Below are 20,048 nucleotides of genomic sequence, written 5' to 3'. Positions count from 1 at the left end.
TGCAGTGACATAGGCAATTTTCCACTCTTCTGGATCCATTCCTGAATTTAGTGATTCTTGAAAGCTCATCATACTAATGTGTCTATAATCAATTCAGCTGTCTCTTTCATAACCCTGGGGTGTACACCATCTGGTCCAGGTGACTTATCTACCTTCAGACCTTTCAGTTTCTCAACAATCTTCTCTCTTGGAATGGTAGCTTCACACACTTCATGACCCTTGACACCTGGAACTTCTACCATACTGCTCGTGTTTTCTACAGTGAAGACTCATGAAATATATTTATTCAGTTCGTCTGCCATTTCCTTGTCCCTCATAACTACCTTTCCTGCATCTTTTTCCTGTGGTCCAGTATGACCTCTCACCTCTCTTTTACACTTCACGTACCTGAAGGAATTGTTGATATCCTCATTAATATTATTGGCTAGCTTACTTTATTATTCCATCTTTACCTTCTTCCTGACTTTTTTAGTTGCCTTCTGTTGTTTCTTAAAAGCTTCCTAATCCTCGACCCAATTTCTGCTCAGGTATATGCCCTCTCTTTAGCTTTATGTTGACCTTGACTTCCCTTGTTCGCCATGGCTGTGTGATCTTGCCTTCAGAAAACCTTTTCCTTTCAAGAATGTATGTATTCTGTGCCTTGTGAATGGCTTCCAGCTATTGCTGCTCTGCCATCATCCCTGCCAGTGTTCTTTTTCAATCAATTCTGGCAATCAACACCTCTCTCATGCTTCTGTAACTTTCTTTACTCCACTGTAATATTGATATATCTAACATGATTACCAATTAGTGGGACTGTCCTGAATCCTTAAAGGGGCTGCACCAGCTATCCGCACTGCGAAGAGTTAGAGTGTCTGAATTCCAGAAGCGTTTTGTAACAGGACCCATCACCTATGGCTGACTGCTGGCAAGACTGTCTGTTTGTAGAGGTGGTGATGATAGTTATCGAAGAGGGCCGGATCTAAGATGTTTCTATCAGGCACCCAGCGCCTCTCCTGGGGTCTGAATTCTTCCCAGTCCACGAGGAAGAATTAGAATCCTGGGGAGCTGCAAGGTATAAGCCACTGGGTTTACTTTACTTTGATGGGTCCAGTGAATTTGCTCGCCAACTTTCTAGATTTCCTTGTTCCCTATTACTAGCTCTCCAGCATTGTTTTCTAGTCGTCTGAGATCCACTCTCACCTCTCTTTTACATTTTATGTATCTGAAAAAACTTCTGGTATTCTCTTTAATATTATTAGCTAGCTTACTTCCAAATTCCATCTTTTAATTCTTTAAGACTTTTTTCATTGCCTTCTATGGTTTTTAAAATCCTCCCAGTCTAACTTCCCACCAATTTTTGCTCCGTTATATTAACTTCCTACATATTGGGTTTACCAGTCTATAGTTTCCGGTATTTTATGCGATCGATTCCCATCAATGAGAAGACTCCTTCATCCAGGTATAGAAGGCATTTGGACAAAGCCCCAGGATGAGATTCAAAGGAACAATTCTCAGTCTGTCTCTGTGGGAATGCCCCCATACATTATTGTATGAAAGTATACTTGGATCAGATTTTGGAGAGCCACACATTCACAAAGTCAGGGAGATTCCCAGTGCCTAGAACACAGGGTGCAAATCAGGAAGTGAGGAACATGGCACAAATTTGGATATTAGTCCAGCATACTGGCCTTCAAGGGTCTCTCCCTCTTGCTCTGTGATCTCTCCCTCCTTGTCCTTACCTGCTTCTCTCTCTCTCTCCTTCCACCTTCTCTAATCTGATTTCAGACATTTCAAACCTGCAATTTGCTGCCTCATTTCTCCCTCCCACACCATTGTGCATGGGGTCAGAAGCTGGCTCTGACAAGCTGCCTGCACTTCGTACAAACAGACTGTTGGAGCCATCAGCTGAGAGAGAGAGAGAAACAGAGACATAAACAGGAAGCAGAAGACAAAGCTGTTACTGTGAGCAGTGAAGAGTGTAAAATATACTGGAGGACAAGCAGCACGTACTCACCGAAGGAAAGAAGGTGAGGGCGGGCCAGGGTCGGGAGCCGACATTCCCAGAGGGGAGCAGAGGCCAGTGGCAAGGTAGGGTCCTCAGTTGTTGCCTGGATTTGCAGATGGCTGAAATGTGAGAGGGAGTCTGGTTGCTGAGCAACGGATATTGTTTATTGGCTGCTGTCGCCACGCTGAGTGAAATGCGCAAAGGAAGTTGCCATGGTATCGCGCGCGGGGGAGTATGGTGAAGCTGGAAAGAAGGAATAAAACGACAGAAGGGAGAAGTATTTAATAATGTCGAAGACAGAGGAATCAGATGGAAGCTGTGTGTACGAGCTGGGGAAAGAGGTTTCACGAGGAGGTAGATTGAGTGAATATGTTGGAGAATGGCAGAGTGTGAGTGAGACTGGTACGATACCAATCAGTTCGGACACGCTGACACAAGGTTTAAGATACTGAGAATTAGTTGAGAAGCTGGGTTCGTGCCGATGATAATGCAAGTTCAGGTCACATCGTGGCAGCTGGGATGTTTAAAGAGATTATTAAATATGTACCTGTGGCTTTGAAAAATGGATTGGTATCTAAACGCATGACTGACTTGCTTCAGGGAAGGGAATCTGCTGACTTTACCTGGTCTGGCCTGTATATGACTCTAGGCCCACAGTAATGTAACTGACATTTAACTGCACTGTGAAATGGCTCAGTAATCCACCCAGTTCAAGAGCAGTTGGGATGGGAAAGAAATGTTCCACTCACATCCCATGAATGATTAACTAAAAGCCATCCACGGTTATGCTGAATCATGATGGATCCATCACAGTATTGTTTTCAGGTTGATCCCATGGGATTGGGATTGACTTTTAATTAAATTGCAATTATTACATTATTTCAGTGTTAATAATATATAATGATTGTTTTACTGTTTATTATTTTATGTAGTTATTTCTTGATATTGTATTGAATTTTTTCCATGAAAATTCTACTGATAAGTTGTTTCTGTTTGTATAAAATTGCATGTGATAGAATTTCCTCAGATATGGCATTGGAAATGACTCTGTCCATAATGGTATTGATCAGCCCTGCTTAATCATGCACTCCAGGTTATGTGCATGAGGAATCTCCACAGGATCTGGTCGTAAGTCATCACCTTTTTCTGCAATAACTTCCCCAGTGTCTGATTCAGTGCCGTGCCCTTCATGACCTGCTCTGCGCTCCTGGTTATGGGCACAGGGAATCTCCTGCAATCTGTGATTTTGTCTCTTAAATCTGCTCCGTATATATTTTCCCATATGACTGAACGCGGTGCATTCCCTGAGATGTTGAGTTGGGAATCTGATTCTCGGATTATTCCAAATAGCTGATTTTAAATTGTTTCTCACACATGGAAATCACAACCTTCCCGATGATCAATCGTGTATTCCCAAGCTCTGTCGTATTCCCTCATGAACGATTTCTGGTCCTGTGGAGGGGTATTTGGCCCATTGTCTGGTCCTTCATAGTTTTCTCCATTGTATTTCTTCAATATCTGTGTGCCTTGCTCCAATGTCTGTCCCTTGGACTTACTCTGCTCAAACCAGGTGCTGGTGTCCATCATCTAAATAGCTGTTCTATTCTGTTCTGTTTTTGGTTTGCATTAATCTAGTACCTGGTTATGTTTTCTGTCCTGGTGTGTTTTACCCCAGTGTCTGTTGTATTTGCCTGCATTGGCATATTTTCTCAAAATGTTCTCGCACTGAAATCATATTAAAACATGTACATGGCCGATGCCCAGTTCTGTGTCACCTTTACTTGTGCCAACACCCCCACACTCTCTGATGGGGGATGCTGCAGGATGCACAAAGCTTCCTTCAGCTAAACACTGGGAAGATCAAAGCTTTCTTCCCGACAGTGAGTCCTGTTCCAGCGCAGTGATGTTGTTAATTCCCTTTTCAGTGACCTGAGAACAAAAATTCAGGCTGACTTAGCTGTTCACTGTAGTACAGAGGTACAGAGGTGCTGCCGTTCAACTGAGACATTGAAGGGAGAACATAAGAAAATGAGCTGTATGTGTGGGGATGCACTGATATGTTACAGGCTGGAAATCTCGTCCGATATTTGTCCCGGGATGCATTACCCACTTGTTGTACTTGGAGGCAGGTGAAGTCACTGCTGTGAGGAGGGAACTAAGATGGGCTGAATGGCTTCCCTCAGTTTTATCAACTCCAGACATTTCATTTTCTTTTTAATTAATACAATTTCAAATCATAACATAAACTCTCGCGGAAAACTGAAAGAAAAGCAACAGGCGATGATTTTCACAACACCTGATTTACGAAATATTTCACAGCAAGATCCCGAGCCCACCCTCCACCACACTCCCCCTCCCCATGTAACCTTGCTCCAAAACAGTAATCACTTCTTCACCTCCCTCTTCTCCTTCACTAACCACACCCTGATTCCCCTGCTACCCATTCCCAAGCCTTAACCCTGCTTTCCTCTCCCCTCCTGTATACCCCCTCCAGTGTCCCATATTCTGCCATTTTCCCAATGTATCATCCACTGCTGTCCCTCCGCCCACCTAACCGGCTCTGTGCCCCCATTTCCCATCTGGCATCCCCGGTGCATTTAGGGGTTTATATTCTGAAATGAGCAGTTGCAGTGCAGTAGCCTCGGATTGCCAAACACCAATCCTTCCCACCTCCATCATGTCCATTTCCCTCCTTCTTCCCAACATCCACTTGCCTATCCATACATCTCTTAAAAGCATCTAATGTATTTGTCTCTACCACCACACCAGGCAGTACAATCCAGGCATCCTCCAAACTCTGAGTATAAAACTAACCCCTCACATTCCCTTGAACTTAAAATTCAAGCCCTCTGGTATGATACTCTCTGTCCACTCTACCTTTGTCTCTCAGATCCCTCCTGAGCCGCCAGCCCTCCAGAGAAAACAACCCAAGTGAGCTGATCAGTGTTGTACTGTATTCTTTGCCTGGCATCTACACAGTCCACAACTCCACCAGTCTTGGTATAATTCACAAATTTACTAACCCACCCATATGCATTGTCATCCAGATCATTTATATACATTTCAAACAGCAGAGGCTTCAGCACAGTTCCCTGCGGAACTCCACTGATCACGGACCTCCAGCTCGAATGTCCCTTCAACCACTACCCTCTGTCTTCCATGCTCAAGCCAGTTCTGAATCCAAACAGCTAGTTTGCCACAGATCCGATGCATCCTAATCTTCTAGATTAGTGTCCCATGAGGGTCTTTGTCAAATACCTTTCTAAAATCCATGTGGACAACATACACTGCCCTACCCTCATCAATCTGTCTTGCCACCTTGTTAAAAAACTCAATCAAGTTCATAAGGCACGACTTGCCCCACACAAAACCGTGCTGGCTCTCCATAATTCAGCCGTGAGTTTCCAAATGCCCAGATATTCTAACACTTGGATTTTTCTCCAGCTATTTCCCAACAATTGGTGTGAGACTCACTGGTCCATAGTTCCCAGAATTTTCCCTTGTTCCCTCCTTAAACAGAGGTACAACATTAGCAACTCGCCAGTCCTCTGGGACCTTGCCTGTGGTGAGAGAGGACACAAAAATACTGGTCAAGGGCCTAGCCTTCTCACCTCTTGCCTTCCTTCAATAACCCGAGGTAAATCCCATCTGGCCCTGAGGATTTATCCATCTTAATCCTCATAAGGAGGCCCAACACTTCCTCTAACTTGACCTCTAAAAGCCCAAATGTATTTATATGCTCAGCACTTATCTCCTGGTTCTCCAGATGCTTTTCCTTGGTAAATAATGCACCAAAGTACTCATTAAGTACCTCACTCACATTCTCTGAATCCAAGCAAATGTTCCCCTCTTTATCCGAGAGTGGTCTCACCCTCTCCTGAGTTATCCTCTTAATCTTGGTGTATGTATAAAATGCTTTGGGATATACCTTTATCCTACTTGCCAAGAACTTTTCATGGCCCCTCCTGGATTTCCTAATTCTCTTCTTTAGTTCCTTTCTGGTTTCTTTATGCTCCTCATGTGCTTCATTTGATCTGAACTTCTACATACTTTTTCTTTTTGACTAAAGTCAAGTCAAGTTGCTTTTTGTTGTCATTCCGACCATAAACTGCTGGTACAGTCCACATTAAAAATGAAACAACGTTCCTCCAGGGCCATGGTGCTACATGAACCATCACAAAACTACAATAGACTATGTGAGACAACTCAGGGCTACACTAGACTACAGACAGTGTAGTGTTACGTATCCCGTAACTGGATCACTTACCAGCAAAGATAGAGAGGTCCACTGAAGTCTGATGGTACCATTTTCAAACGTTTTTATTTATACAGGGGCACAAAAGTAAGGTTAATACAAACATTCAGATAACATACGTCGTCAATACTTAATCTAAAGCGCAGGTATAGTAATAATCAATAAGAAATAAGCTCTATCGTTGTCTAGGGGTTAAACGATTGTCCGATGGAACTATAACAGTCATTCAAAAGTCTGCAGGCTTCAGCCTTTTGGGAACCGCTGGGTTTCCCGTGTTGGAGAGAGAGAGCGAGAGATTGGTGAGAAAAGGAACACTTGCCCGGGCCCTTACGAAACAAAGCCGTGGAATCAGGGGAGCAGGCTTTCCTGTTGTTAGTTAAAAACGATTTTCCGTGATTCCAGCCACAGACTCCCGATTCGGAATCTAACGCACGTGGCTTCCTTCAAAAATGGCTTCCCGCTACGACGGGATCGCTATCGTGTCTCCTTGGTGCATCTAAAGGGGTCGTCCCCCCCAGACCCTCCTTTATACTTCCTCACAGGATCGCAGGTGTCAATCTCTCTCTCAACCAGCCCACTTTGCCCGAGGGCTTTACACGTGGTCTTCATGAGACAATAGTCAAGGTCGCCTTATTCTGCATCTCGGTGGAACGCGGTATTCAGCACGTCTCTCTCTCTCCCATTTCCTGTGTCTATTCAGCACGTCTCTCTCTCTCTTGGGTCATTGACCCCCTCCTTCACTAGGGCTCTTGCGATTCTCACAAAGGAGGGGGCTGGTATCATAACAGTAGTCTGTACACAGGACTACATAAAGTGCACAAAACAGTGCAGGGCAGTACAATAATTAATTAATAAATAAGACAATAGGCGAAGTAGAGGACAAATTTCAATATAATAGTAAATGATGTAGATGTTAGTCCGGAGTTTGGGTATCGAGGAGTCTGAAGGCTTGGGGGAAGAAACTGTTGCGCAGTCTGGTCATGAGAGCCCGAATGCTTTGGTACCTTTTGCCAGATGGCAGGAGGGAGAAGAGTTTGTGTGAGGGGTGCATGGGGTCCTTCACAATGCTGTTAGTTTTGCGGGTGCAGCATGTGGCATAAATGTCTGTAATGGCAGGAAGAGCGTGTGATGGAATCTTAAGTTTTATTCATTATGGACTAGCACCATGTTTGCATTTAATTCAATATTATTAAAACATCAAGATTTTTGTGATTTTATGAAAAAACTGATTCAGTTTTTTTTAGATACAAACTCACATTCAGTTGATGATAAATTTATATTATGGGAAGCGATGAAGACATATTTGAGAGGCCAGATAATAAGTTATACTTCTAAAATGAAGAAGGAATATATGGTAGAAATAGATCAATTGGAAAAAGAGATTACAAAATTAGAAAAAGAATCTCAAAGATATATGACAGAAGAAAAACAAAGGCAACTTGTTAATAAGAAGCTACAATATAATACACTTCAGACATACCGAGCAGAAAAAGCAATTATGAGAACTAAACAGAGATATTATGAATTAGGTGAAAGATCACACAAGATTCTTGCTTGGCAATTAAAAACAGACCAGGCTTCCAAAATGATAAATGCAATTAGAACAAGTGTAAATAAAATTACCATAGATTCCGGACTACAGAGCGCACCTGATTAAAAGCCGCTGGCTCTAATTTTAGAAATAAAATCAATTTTTTAATTGTAAAGGCCGCACCGGATTTTCGGCCGCAGGTGTCCCACGTTGTAATATGAGATATTTACACAGAAAGATATTTACACAGAAAGATATTACACGTGAGGATTTTTTTAACTTTTAATTAAATCCATATGGTAACAAAAACAAATACATATTGCAAATGCTTTTTTTCGAACCGTGCCCGTAACGCGGCTACTTTTAAATATACGTTGCGTATACTTCTTTACTGAACAACATTCCAATATCTCCTAACGACTGGTAAACAATATATATACTGCAGCCTACCAGGAAAAGTTATTGATCACCTTTAACTTAAAAGCAGTGTTCGCTCAGATCCAAAGCCGCTCGCGTAATGCGCTCCCTCCCTCCATCCCGTTTCATCGCAAACCGGCATTTTCCCACAAGACACCGCGAAACCGGGTGTGACGTCATAGCATCCTGCGATGTAGTACAGAAAACAAATATAATTAAAACTCTTCTAACTTTAACTAGAAAATGAATTACTAAGCGAAAATATTATAAACTAAGTAACTGCCATAAGGCAGCACAATGCTTCGAGTGTTTTCCATGTTGATGAGGGTGAGTACAAATGACTGATTTACAATAATTTAATTGTGAAAGTGCGCTTGATTTATCGTACAATTTCATTGGACCTCTGTGAACTACTCATCAATTTTATTGGTCTACTGTTATGAGGCAAAATGTTTACGAGGCGGCATGAAAAAAATCATGTATTAGCCGCTCCGGATTAAAGGCCGCAAAGTTCAAAGCTGTTCAAAATGTGGGGAAAAAAGTAGCGGCTTAAAATCCGGAATCTACGGTACTTATAAACCTTTAGAAATCAATGAAACTTTAAAATTTTTTTATTCTGAATTGTATCAATCGGAATCACTAAATGATATTGTTGGGATAGGTTTTTATCACAAATAACTCTCCCAAAATTGAATTCAGAAGAACAGAAGGGATTAGATGTGCCTTTTACATTAAAAGAGGTCGAAGAAGCTTTAGGATCACTTCAGAGTAATAAATCTCCAGGAGAAGATGGTTTTCGGCCTAAATTTTACAAAAAGTTTGAAGATTTATTAATTCCTCCTTTTATGGAGCTAATACACCAAGCAGAAAGAACGCATAAACTTCCAGGATCTTTTTCGACAGCTATTTTAATAGTATTGCCAAAAAAAGACAGAGATCTTTTAAAGCCAACATCATATAGACCTATTTCTTTGTTGAACATGGACTATAAAATAATAGCAAAGATTTTATCTAATAGATTATCTAAATACTTACCAAAATTTATACACATGGACCAAACAGGACTTATTAAAAATAGACAATCGGCAGATAATGTAACTCGGTTACTTAGCATAATTCATTTGGCACAAAAGAGGGAAGAAATGAGTGTGGCAGTTGCTTTGGATGCAGAAAAAGCATTTGATAGATTGGAATGGGATTTTTTTATTTAAGGTATTGGAAAAATATGGATTAGGAGTATCTTTTATAAAATGGGTTAAAACCTTAAATAGTAACCCCAAAGCTAAAGTGGTGACAAATGGCCAAATTTCAACATCATTTCAGTTAACAAGGTCAACTACACAAGGTTGTCCATTATCACCTGCTTTATTTGTGTTGGCGATAGAACCATTAGCTGAATTAATTAGAACTGACTCAGATATTATGGGTTTCAGAGTTAATCAGGAGGAATATAAGATTAACTTATTTGCTGATGATGTTCTGATTTATCTAACTAACCCATTGCATTCGTTGCGTAAATTATCTTCTAGATTGGAAGAATGTGGGAAAATATCAGGGTACAAAATAAATTGGGATAAAAATGAAATTCTACCCCTTACTAAAGGAGATTATAGTCAATGTTGATTAATAACTCAATTTAGATGGCTGATAAATGGAATAAAGTATTTAGGTATAAGAGTTGATAATGATATGAAGAATTTATATAAATTAAATTATTTGCCATTATTGAAAAAAATTCAAGAGGATCTTGATAAATGGATGATGTTACCAATAACATTAATAGGTAGAGTCAATGCTGTAAAAATGAATATATTCCCTAGATTACAATATTTATTCCAAACATTACCAATACAATTACAGCAGAAATTTTTTGAAGAGTTAAATAAATGTGTGAGGAAATTCCTTTGGAAAGGTAAGATGTCAAGAATATTGTTGGAAAAATTGACATGGAAATTTGACCTAGGAGGGTTACAATTACCAAATTTTAAGGATTACTACAAAGCAAATCAACTTAGATTTATTGCATCTTTTTTTGATGAAGATAAACCAGCATGGATTAGAATAGAATTAGACAAAATAGGAGAAAATATACCAGAAGATTTTATATATAAATGGGAATCTGACTTCCAGCAAGATGGCGACTGTTCAGCTGTTCTGAACTTTTGCTCCGTCATTTTCCCTACCTTTGCACTATATGTCTCCATTCTTAAACCTTAGTTAGGTATTTTATTAGGTTTCTCTTACTTGCCTGCGAACACATCTATCTTACAATGTCTAACAAAAGTACTAAAACCGGGAAAAAAGAAATTTCTTCAACTTTGCCGGCTGACATCTTTGCTGCTTTGGAACAGCATCGACAAGATATTTTAAAGGAATTTAGAACTTCTTTCAACCAGCTGGATGTCAAATTGGATCGGATCAACGCTAGAGTGGACGAACATGCCGAACATTTATCTTGCATCGACTTGGCTTCTGATGATTTAAAACGCCGTGCCCAATATTTGGAAACCCTGTGCTCCAGCCTGGAGCAGCAGGTTTGTAAGCTTTTTTCCAAAATAGTGGATCTTGAAAACCGTAGCAGACGTTGTAATCTACGAATTCTTGGTTTGCCAGAGGCCACCGAACAGGGCTATCCCATGAAATTTTTTTCCGATTTTCTCTGTGAGATTTTTGGGAAAGAATTTCTTCTGACTCCACCTGAGCTTGAAAGGGCACACCGGATCTACGTTCCCCGTGCAAATCTGGGTCCCCGCCCACGGCCGGTAATTTTGTGCTTTCATCAATACCAGGTGAAAAACCGTTTGATTATGGAGGCACGCCGCAGAGGTACTTTTGTTTTTCAAAATACAGTCATTCGTTTTGTGGAGGATTTTGCCCCCCAGGTTCTGAAGATGCACGCTGAGTTTGAAGGTGTAATGAAAGTGCTTTTTGATCGTGGTTTTAGACCCTCTCTTCGCAATCCAGCCGACCTGCGAATTACGCTTACTACTGGAGAATATAAGTGGTTTAAATCAGTGAAGGATGCTGAAGCATTTGTTGGAAGTCTTCTGGCTAACCTGTCTCCTCAGGAACCCGGTCTGACCTTCTAAAATGGTGGATAAGTACCTCTCGTAGCAAAGCTACTTTTTTTTCCTGACTCAGACTGTACTTGAATAATTCAGACATTATCTATTGAGACTCTAAGGGCTGTAGACAATCTCTCCCTGGACTTGGTGTGTTCTTTCCAAATAGATAATCCGAGTTCAATGTTTCCCTGCGGACGTTTAGATTGTACTTGTGCAATCTATTGTATTCTTGTATAACTTTATCTATAGAGATCTACAATTGACTTTAACTTGTTTTGGAGGTTGGGAGTTTCTATTGAAGGCCTCCCTGTTGGTTGATTCATAGTTTAAGTTTTGCTTTTTTTTCTGTAAATGGTTGATAAGTACTCTTTTCGAATCTATAATTTTCCTCTTTTCTCCCTCCCCTTTTTTTTCTTTTAATCTTCTATAATTTTTCGCGGGTAAGTTAGTTTTGGTTTTTTCTTGATTTTCTTTGTATTAAGTCTCACACTTCTGCTGAAGCTGTTCCTATTTGTTATGTTTTCTAGTGCATAAACTAGTTACCATATGCTATAGTATTTATACGGAGCTGTTGTTAATGACACAGAACTGGAAGCAATATTTGGGTTAATTTTTTTGGTAGAGCTAGCTGCTTTTTTTGGTAGCTGTCTAGTTTTGGGTTGGGAGGATGGGGTGGATTCTCCAGTTCCAACACCACTCACTGTTTCCTTTGCTTTCCTCTGTTACTCTGGACATGTTTCTGTTTTGATTCTATGAATCTATGTTTACATTTTTGCTCCCAGACTCTTATTGTACTGCTTGACTTTATATATGCCTGCTGCTTTCTGTGCACTAACAATTGATAATGGTTAATACACTTAAATTTGTGAGCTGGAATGTAAAGGGATTGAATCACCCTGTTAAAAGAAGGAAGGTCTTCTCACATATTAAACAACTCAAAGCGGATATTGCTTTCCTTCAAGAAACTCATATTCGTTGTTCTGATAACTCCCGGCTTTTGTCAAAGTGGGCGGGTCAGCATTTTCATTCATCCTTTGCTGCCAAAGCTAGGGGGGGTCTCCATCCTTATTAACTCAAATATTCCTTTTGAACTCCATAATAAGATATCTGATACAAATGGCCATTTTGTCATTGTTTCTGGTAAACTATACAATACTAAAGTTGTACTAGCAAACCTGTATGCCCCCAATTTTGATGATGATAATTTTTTTGAACGTTTTTTTCTCCTCACTACCAGACTTAAACTCATACTCTCTTATACTGGGTGGTGATTTCAATTGTTGGTTAGATCCTAGTTTGGATCAATCGTCCTCTGTTACTAGACCACCTACTAAATCTGCCTCAGCTATTCAATCGTTTCTCTCTAATTATGGTATCTCTGATATATGGTGTTTCCTTCATCCTACTGAGAGAGATTATTCTTTTTTTTCACATGTTCACCATACCTTTACTAGAATTGACTACTTCTTACTCGACAATCAACTCATTCCATTTGTCTATTCTTGTGATTATCAGAGTATACTGATTTGTGACCATGCCCCAATTACTCTGTCCTTAAATTTTCCTGGCCTTCCTCAGAGGAATAAACACTGGCGGTTTGATTCGACTTTACTATCGGATGATGATTTTCTAAAATTTATCAAGGATCAGATAACCTTTTATTTTAACACCAATACATCACCTGAAGTGTCATCCCAGTTTGTCTGGGATGCCATGAAAGCATATCTGAGGGGTCAAATAATCTCTTATACAGCAAATCTTAATAGAAAGTCTTGTGCAGATCGATTAGACCTCATTAATCAGATTAAAGAACTGGATCAACTGTATGCTCAAACTCAGAATCTTGAACTCTACAAGAAACGTGTAGAACTTCAAACTAAATTTAATCTTTTGTCCACTCAACCTGTCGAACGCCAACTTCTTGAAAGTAAGAGTCATTTTTATATTCACGGTGACAAATCTGGTAAATTTCTAGCCAATCAGCTGAGGCCTTCCAAAGCCAAACAACATATTACAAAGATCCGGAAGGAGAATGGAGACCTTACATCGGATCACTTAGAAATCAATGATGCATTTAAAAATTTCTATTCTCGACTTTATTCCTCTGAATCTTTGAATGATAATATCTCTATCGATCTTTTTTTAAATAATCTGAATATTCCTTCGCTTTCATCTGATTTTAAGGCCAAACTTAATGCGCCTATATCATCAAAAGAAATATCTTCTGCAATTTCTGCATTGTCCTCAGGGAAATCTCCTGGACCTGATGGGTTCCCTGTAGAATTTTATAAATCATTCTTTTCACTTCTCTCCCCTCAGTTACTTTCAGTACTATCTGACTCGTTTAAGTACGGCAAATTGCCACCCTCTTTCAATGAGGCTTCTATTATTCTTTTACTAAAAAAGGGTAAAGACCCAACAGAGTGTTCCTCGTATAGGCCGATTTCATTGCTTAATGTTGATGTTAAAATCTTGGCCAAAGTTTTGGCTTATAGATTAGAAACTGTTATCCCCTCTATTATTTCTGATGATCAAACTGGTTTTATTAAAAACGGTCTTCCTTTTTTTAACATTCGGCATTTATTTAACATTTTATATTCACCTCTGACTGGGATTCCTGAATGTGTTATTTCCCTTGATGCGGAGAAAGCATTTGATTGTATAGAGTGGAACTAACTACCTTTTTGCAGTTTTAGAAAAATTTGACTTCGGTCAAAGTTTTATCTCATGGATCAAATTGCTGTATTTGTGTCCTACTGCCTCTGTTTTAACTAATTCTCAGAAATCCCAGTTATTTAACCTCAAACGTGGCACCCGTCAGGGATGCCCTTTAAGTCCCTTTCTCTTTGATTTGGCTATAGAAACTTTGGCGATAGCTTTTCGAAATTGTCCTGAACTGACCGGGATTTGGAGAGGCGGTGTTGAGCATAAAGTTTCTCTTTATGCTGATTACCTCCAATGTTTTCACTTCTTGACCAGTTTAGCCAGTTCTCTGGATATAAACTTAATTTACATAAGAGCGAACTTTTCCCAATTAATAAAGAAGCACAAGAATTAACATTTCGTGATCTCCCTTTTAAAGTAGTCCACAATCAATTTACTTATCTTGGGATTATAGTCACAAGGAAGTTCAAAGATCTCTTTCGTGAAAATTTTGCCAATCTTTCATATACTATTAAACAGAGTCTGTTACAATGGTCACCTCTATCTATGTCTTTGGTAGGTCATATTAATGTTGTTAAAATGTATGTTCTCCCTAAATTTTTATATCTATTTCAATCAATCCCAATTTTTATTCCTAAATTTTTTTTGATTCCTTAGACTCTATTATTTTGTCATATCTGTGGAAGAATAAGCGCTCTAGAATTAACAAAGTTTATCTCCAACGATCTAAAAAAGAGGGTGGCATGGCTTTACCTAACTTTCGTTTATATTATTGGGCAGCCAATATACATTGTGCTACCTTTTGATCTTTTTTCCATGGCCAACCCGAGTGCCCTAACTGGGTGGCAATGGAGTTGAGCTCCACTAAAGAATTATCTATCTCTGCACTTCTCGGCTCTGTACTCCCTAGTAGTTTGTCCAGATTAATAGTTAATCCTCTTGTCAGACACACTTTGTGTATATGGGCTCAGTTTAGGAAATCTTATGGGTTCCATGGTTTTTCCTTTTCTAGTCCTAACTTACATAATCACCTTCTTTTTACCTACTACGTATGACTCAGCCTTCCATGATTGGTATAGGAAGGGCATTAGACATTTTGAAGATCTTTTTATTGATAATCGCTTCGCCTCTTTTCAACAGCTCTCTGCTAAGTTCAATCTGCCTAATGCTCATTTTTTTAGATATCTCCAAATTAGACACTTTATTACTCCTTTAATCCCTAACTTCCCTGAAATGCCTGAGAAAAATGTTATGGACTTATTTTTTTCTATTAATCCACTAGGTAAAGTTTTAATATCATTTATTTGTGATAAATTAGCAGCCCTACAACGTGCCCCTGTGGATAAAATTAAAATGGCATGGGAGCATGATTTAAATACCTCCTTATCCGATGAGACTTGGGACTCGATTCTCAAATCGGTTAATTCAGCCTCTCTCTGTGCTCGCCATTGCCTTTTACAGTTTAAGATTGTTCATAGAGCCTATATGTCTAAATCCAAATTATCTCGGTTTTACCCTAACATCAGTCCACTTTGTGATAAATGCAAAAGGGGCGAGGCCTCTCTCATTCATATTTACTGGCTTTGTCCTAGCTTGGAGAAATTTTGGAAAGATGTCTTCATAACTTTATCGTATATTCTGAATCACCACCTAGAACCTAACCCTTTAATTGCTTTGTTCGGTTTTGGGGGTAAGACAGATTTACGTCTGAGTTCAACTAAGTGTCGAATATTATCTTTTGCCTCTCTCCTGGCTAGACGTTGAATCCTCCTGAGATGGAGAGATGTTGCCCCGCGCACACATGCTCAATGCCTTAACAATATTATGGTCTGCTTAGACCTTGAAAAAATTCATTATTCAGTCCTTAATTCGGATTTAAAGTTCCATAAGGTCTGGGGACCTTTTATTGAGTACTTTCATAACCTTCCTCTTAACTAAGGTTTTTTTTTTCGGTCCCTTGCTTTCAGCTCCATTTTTTTGTAGTAGGCATTAATATCTTCTGTTGCTAAGAGTATTTACAAGTTTTGGGGGTTTGATTGTCCTGATTTACATTCTCTATATTGTGTTGTGGTTGGTCTGGAGCTTTTTTTTTGTTGCGGGGCTTGGGGAGGATACTAATTTTACATGTCTTCAATTTGGGTGCTTTCTCAATTATCTTTCTTTGTATCATATTATTATTGTATGTTTATTTTTGCACTGTATCAATGTTCTTCATTTTGATCCGGGTTTTTTTTATCTGTAGCTATGTAGAAAATGTATAAAAAACTAATAAAAAAATAAATAAATGGGAATCTTAAAAAGATACGGGAAAAGAAAGAATCTCCTATACTATGATTGATTTATGGAATAAGATAAATGTTGATGATGAGATAAAGAAATCTTTATTAGCAAAGAGACCTTTAATTCAAAATAAACTTATCCCTTTTACAATGGATAATCAACTTTTATATAACTGGTTTCACAAAGGGATTAGATATATAGGAGACTGTTTTGAAGGAGGTATATTAATGTCATTTGACCAATTAAAGAATAAATATAAAATATCAAATAACACTTTCCTGTTATTTCCAATTAAGGGCTTACTTAAGAGATAAACTGGGTCAAACAATGTTATTGCCGAAACCTAATGAAATGGAAACTTTAATTCATAAAGGAAAAATTAAAAAAAATTATTTCTGGTATGTATAATTTGATGCAAAAACAGGCAATTAAACAAGGAATTCATAAGTCAAAACAAAAATGGGAAACTGATTTGAATATTAAAATTGATGAAACAAGTTGGTCAAGGTTATGTCTTGTCAGTATGACAAATACAATAAATGTTCGACTAAGAATAGTACAATATAACTTTTTACATCAAATATATATTAAACCACAAAAAAAATAGATTAAACTCAAATTTATCTGATCAATGTTTTCAACGTAATCAAGAAATTGGTATTTTTTTTACACTCGGTCTTGTTTTAAAATTCAACCTTTTTGGACAAATTTAAGAGTTTTACTGGAACAAATTATTGGAATACAACTTCCACATAATCCAACATTATTTTTACTAGGCGATATTGAAAAGATAAAATCGAAATCCAAATTGAATAAATATCAGAAAGAATTCATAAAAATTGCATTGGCAGTAGCCAAAAAGGCTATTGCAGATACTTGGAAATCGGATTCATACTTCAGTATAGATCGTTGGAAGAATGAAATTTTTAGCTGCATTCCACTTGAAAAAATTACTTATAATTTAAGAGATAAATGTGAAATATTTCTGAAAATATGGTGCCCTTATTTACAAAAAATAGGATTAAATATTGTTACGAATGAGGAGCAACTCGGATGGGCAGAAGGGTGCAAAGTCACCCCCCCCCCCCCCACCTTTTGAGAATCGCAAAATCGCTACTATTTCGGGTCTGATACCAAGGAGATGAGAGAGAGACAACGCAGAGATACACAAAAGTGGAATGTCTCCTCCTAACAAAAGTGGAACGGAACCACTGATTACTGCTATTGTCTCTTGGAGAATGATTGTGTATTGAGTACTGTTCTGTTCATTGAAACCCCTCAGGGGGCAACCAGAGTGGTCTGGTTGATGGGTTGCATCATCCCAACCTGATTGACACCTGAGACCCCGTGAGTGGGGATAAAAGTAAGGTCTGGGGAACATCCCTCAGATGCACCAGGAGAGATACTACGAGACCAGTGAGGGGCTTGTGTGTGTGTCCACCCTTGCCTGGGTGCCGAGTCCGCCACACGGAACGGTCTAGCTAAAGGACGGAGGGATCATACGTGAATGGCCACAACAACAACGCATCGACGGATCAAGATTGTAAAGGAAAGTCGGCAAGTCAATAGCTGTTTCTCTCTCTCTCCCCCTCTCTCCCCCTCTCTCCCCCTCTCTCCCCCTCTCTCCCCCTCTCTCCCCCTCTCTCTCCCCCTCTCTCTCCCCCTCTCTCCCCCTCTCTCTCTCCCTCTCTCTCCCCCCCCCCCCCAAAAGTGACCAACAACTACCGCAGCCTGCATGAACTGAACTGAACTTTATATTTCCATCGGACAATTCATTATCCCCTAGACAATGATAGAGCTTATTTCCTATTGATTATTATTATACCCGCACTTTTAGGTTTAGTATTGATGACGTATATTATCTGTATATTTGCATTGATATTATTTTTGTGTATTTTTACTAATAAATACTGTTAAAAATAGTATCACCAGACTCCAACGGATACTCCTATCTTTGCTGGTAAGATACCCAGTTACGGGGTTCGTAAAACAATATATAGGTGCTCCGAAGATAAAATTATTGGTTATCTGGGGAAAGAAATAAATATACATATTAAAGCTATTATGAACTCCATGGAGCATGTGGGGATCTTCCGATATCCAGGCATTCTTTCTTTATTTCTTTCTTTCTTTCTGTTTTCTTCTTTTTTTTCTATAAGGATATGTTGGGGGAGGAGTTAAGGGGAGGTGGGAAGAGTTGATAATTTTTTTTCTTTCTGTAACGTATTTGAAAATTAAATAAAACATTTTTTTTAAAAAGCACCATGTCTGTCAGAGAGAGGGAGCCGAACGACAGCAGAAGACTGGCTGCAGCGCAAGCAGCTTGTTACAGAGAGAGAGAGAGAGAGAGAGAGGGAGAGAGAGAGAGAGAGAGAGATGGTGTTCAGCACAGTGGTATTTAAACGAGCGTTAACGCTTGTTTCTCAGGACACGCAGACGCACGAAGGCTGGTGGTGGAAATTGCCACTGAAATTTCAGTACCCACAAAGGGTGGGGCTGAGGATCAGTTAAGAGGAATCGATCCATGACTGTTAGTGCATGTAAGGGTGACCCTGTGGAATCTACCGGTGTGTCTAACCCTTGCCTGGGTTTGGAGATTATCACTTGAAGACGGCGCTCTTAAGTTGGTCACGTTTGGGGGACTTGGAAGATTTGGAGGACATTGAGGAGGATCGACGACCCCTGTTTATTCAGATTACAAATATCTCTCTCTCACTTCAATCCCGTGCATCTGAACTGAACTTTTCTTACATACCATCATAAGACTGTAATTCTTGCCACCTGAGCTTGAATAAGTTTGGGAACTTTATCTTTGTTTTACACCTATATATGCATAACACTGTTAACTCTTGATTTACCTGGATTAGGTTACTATATTACGTTGTCCCTGATAAAATAGTGTTTTGTTAACAGCAAAACCAGACTCCAGGGGTGTTCTACTGCTGCTGATACTTTTACAGGGTTGCATGTACATGACAGGAGACCCCGATGATCTTCTCAGCTGACCTCACTATCCTCTGCAGAGTCTTGCAATCTGAGACAGTGCAATTCCCGAACAAGGCAGTGATGCAGCTGTTCAGGATGCTCTCGATACATCCTCTGTAGAATGTGGTGAGGATGGGGGGTAGTAGATGGACTTTTCTCAGCTTTCGCAGAAAGTAGAGATGCTGCTGGGCTTTCTTGGCTATGGAGTTGGTGTTGAGGGACCAGGTGATATCCTCCGCCAGGTGAACACCAAGAAATTTGGTGCGCTTAACGATTCTCAATGGAGGAGCCATCAATGTTCAGCAGAGTGTGCTCACTCCATGCTCTCCTGATGTCAACAACCATCTCTTTTGTTTTGTTCACATTCAGAGACAGGTTGTTGGCTCTGCACCAGTCCATTAGCTGCTGCACCTCCTCTCTGCTGACTCGTCGTTCTGGCTGATGAGACCCAGCACGGTTGTATCATCAGTGAACTTGATGATGTGATTTGAGCTGTGTACTGCGGCACAGTCGTTGGTCAGCAGAGTGAACAGCAGTGAACTGAGCACACAGCCCTGGGGGGCCCCCATGCTCAGTGTGATTGGGTTGAAGATGCTGCTCCCGATCTGGACTGACTGTGGTCTCCCAGTCAGGAAGTCTAGGATCCAGTTGCAGAGGAAGGTGTTCAGCCCCAGCAGTTTCAGCTTTCCAATCAGGTGCTGAGTAATGATTGTGTTGAATGCTGAACTGGAGTCTATGAACAGCATTCAAATGTACGTGTCATCACTTCTCTGGATATCCAAGGTTCTCTTATATTTCCATCCCCATCCTTCCTTCTAACAGGTACATACCTTTCCCGTACTCTGTGCAATTGCTCTTTAAACA

The 20,048-nt window shown here is 39.7% G+C and overlaps 1 long non-coding RNA gene across 1 annotated transcript in view; it reads left to right on the top strand.

Annotated features, from left to right (window-relative positions):
* Positions 1–2,185: 2,185 nt before the first annotated feature.
* The window catches only part of LOC140716615 (uncharacterized), a 132,771-nt gene continuing 114,908 nt past the window's right edge, over positions 2,186–20,048 (top strand). Inside the window, exon 1 of the long non-coding RNA XR_012096329.1 lies at positions 2,186–2,341. This is a non-coding gene — a long non-coding RNA (uncharacterized lncRNA). The remainder of the gene's footprint in view (positions 2,342–20,048) is intronic.

The sequence above is a fragment of the Hemitrygon akajei genome, chromosome 25 (assembly GCF_048418815.1).
Source record: "Hemitrygon akajei chromosome 25, sHemAka1.3, whole genome shotgun sequence".
NCBI lineage: Eukaryota > Metazoa > Chordata > Chondrichthyes > Myliobatiformes > Dasyatidae > Hemitrygon > Hemitrygon akajei.
Note: the sequence above shows the minus strand (reverse complement) of the source record. Positions and strands in the feature narration are given on the sequence as shown.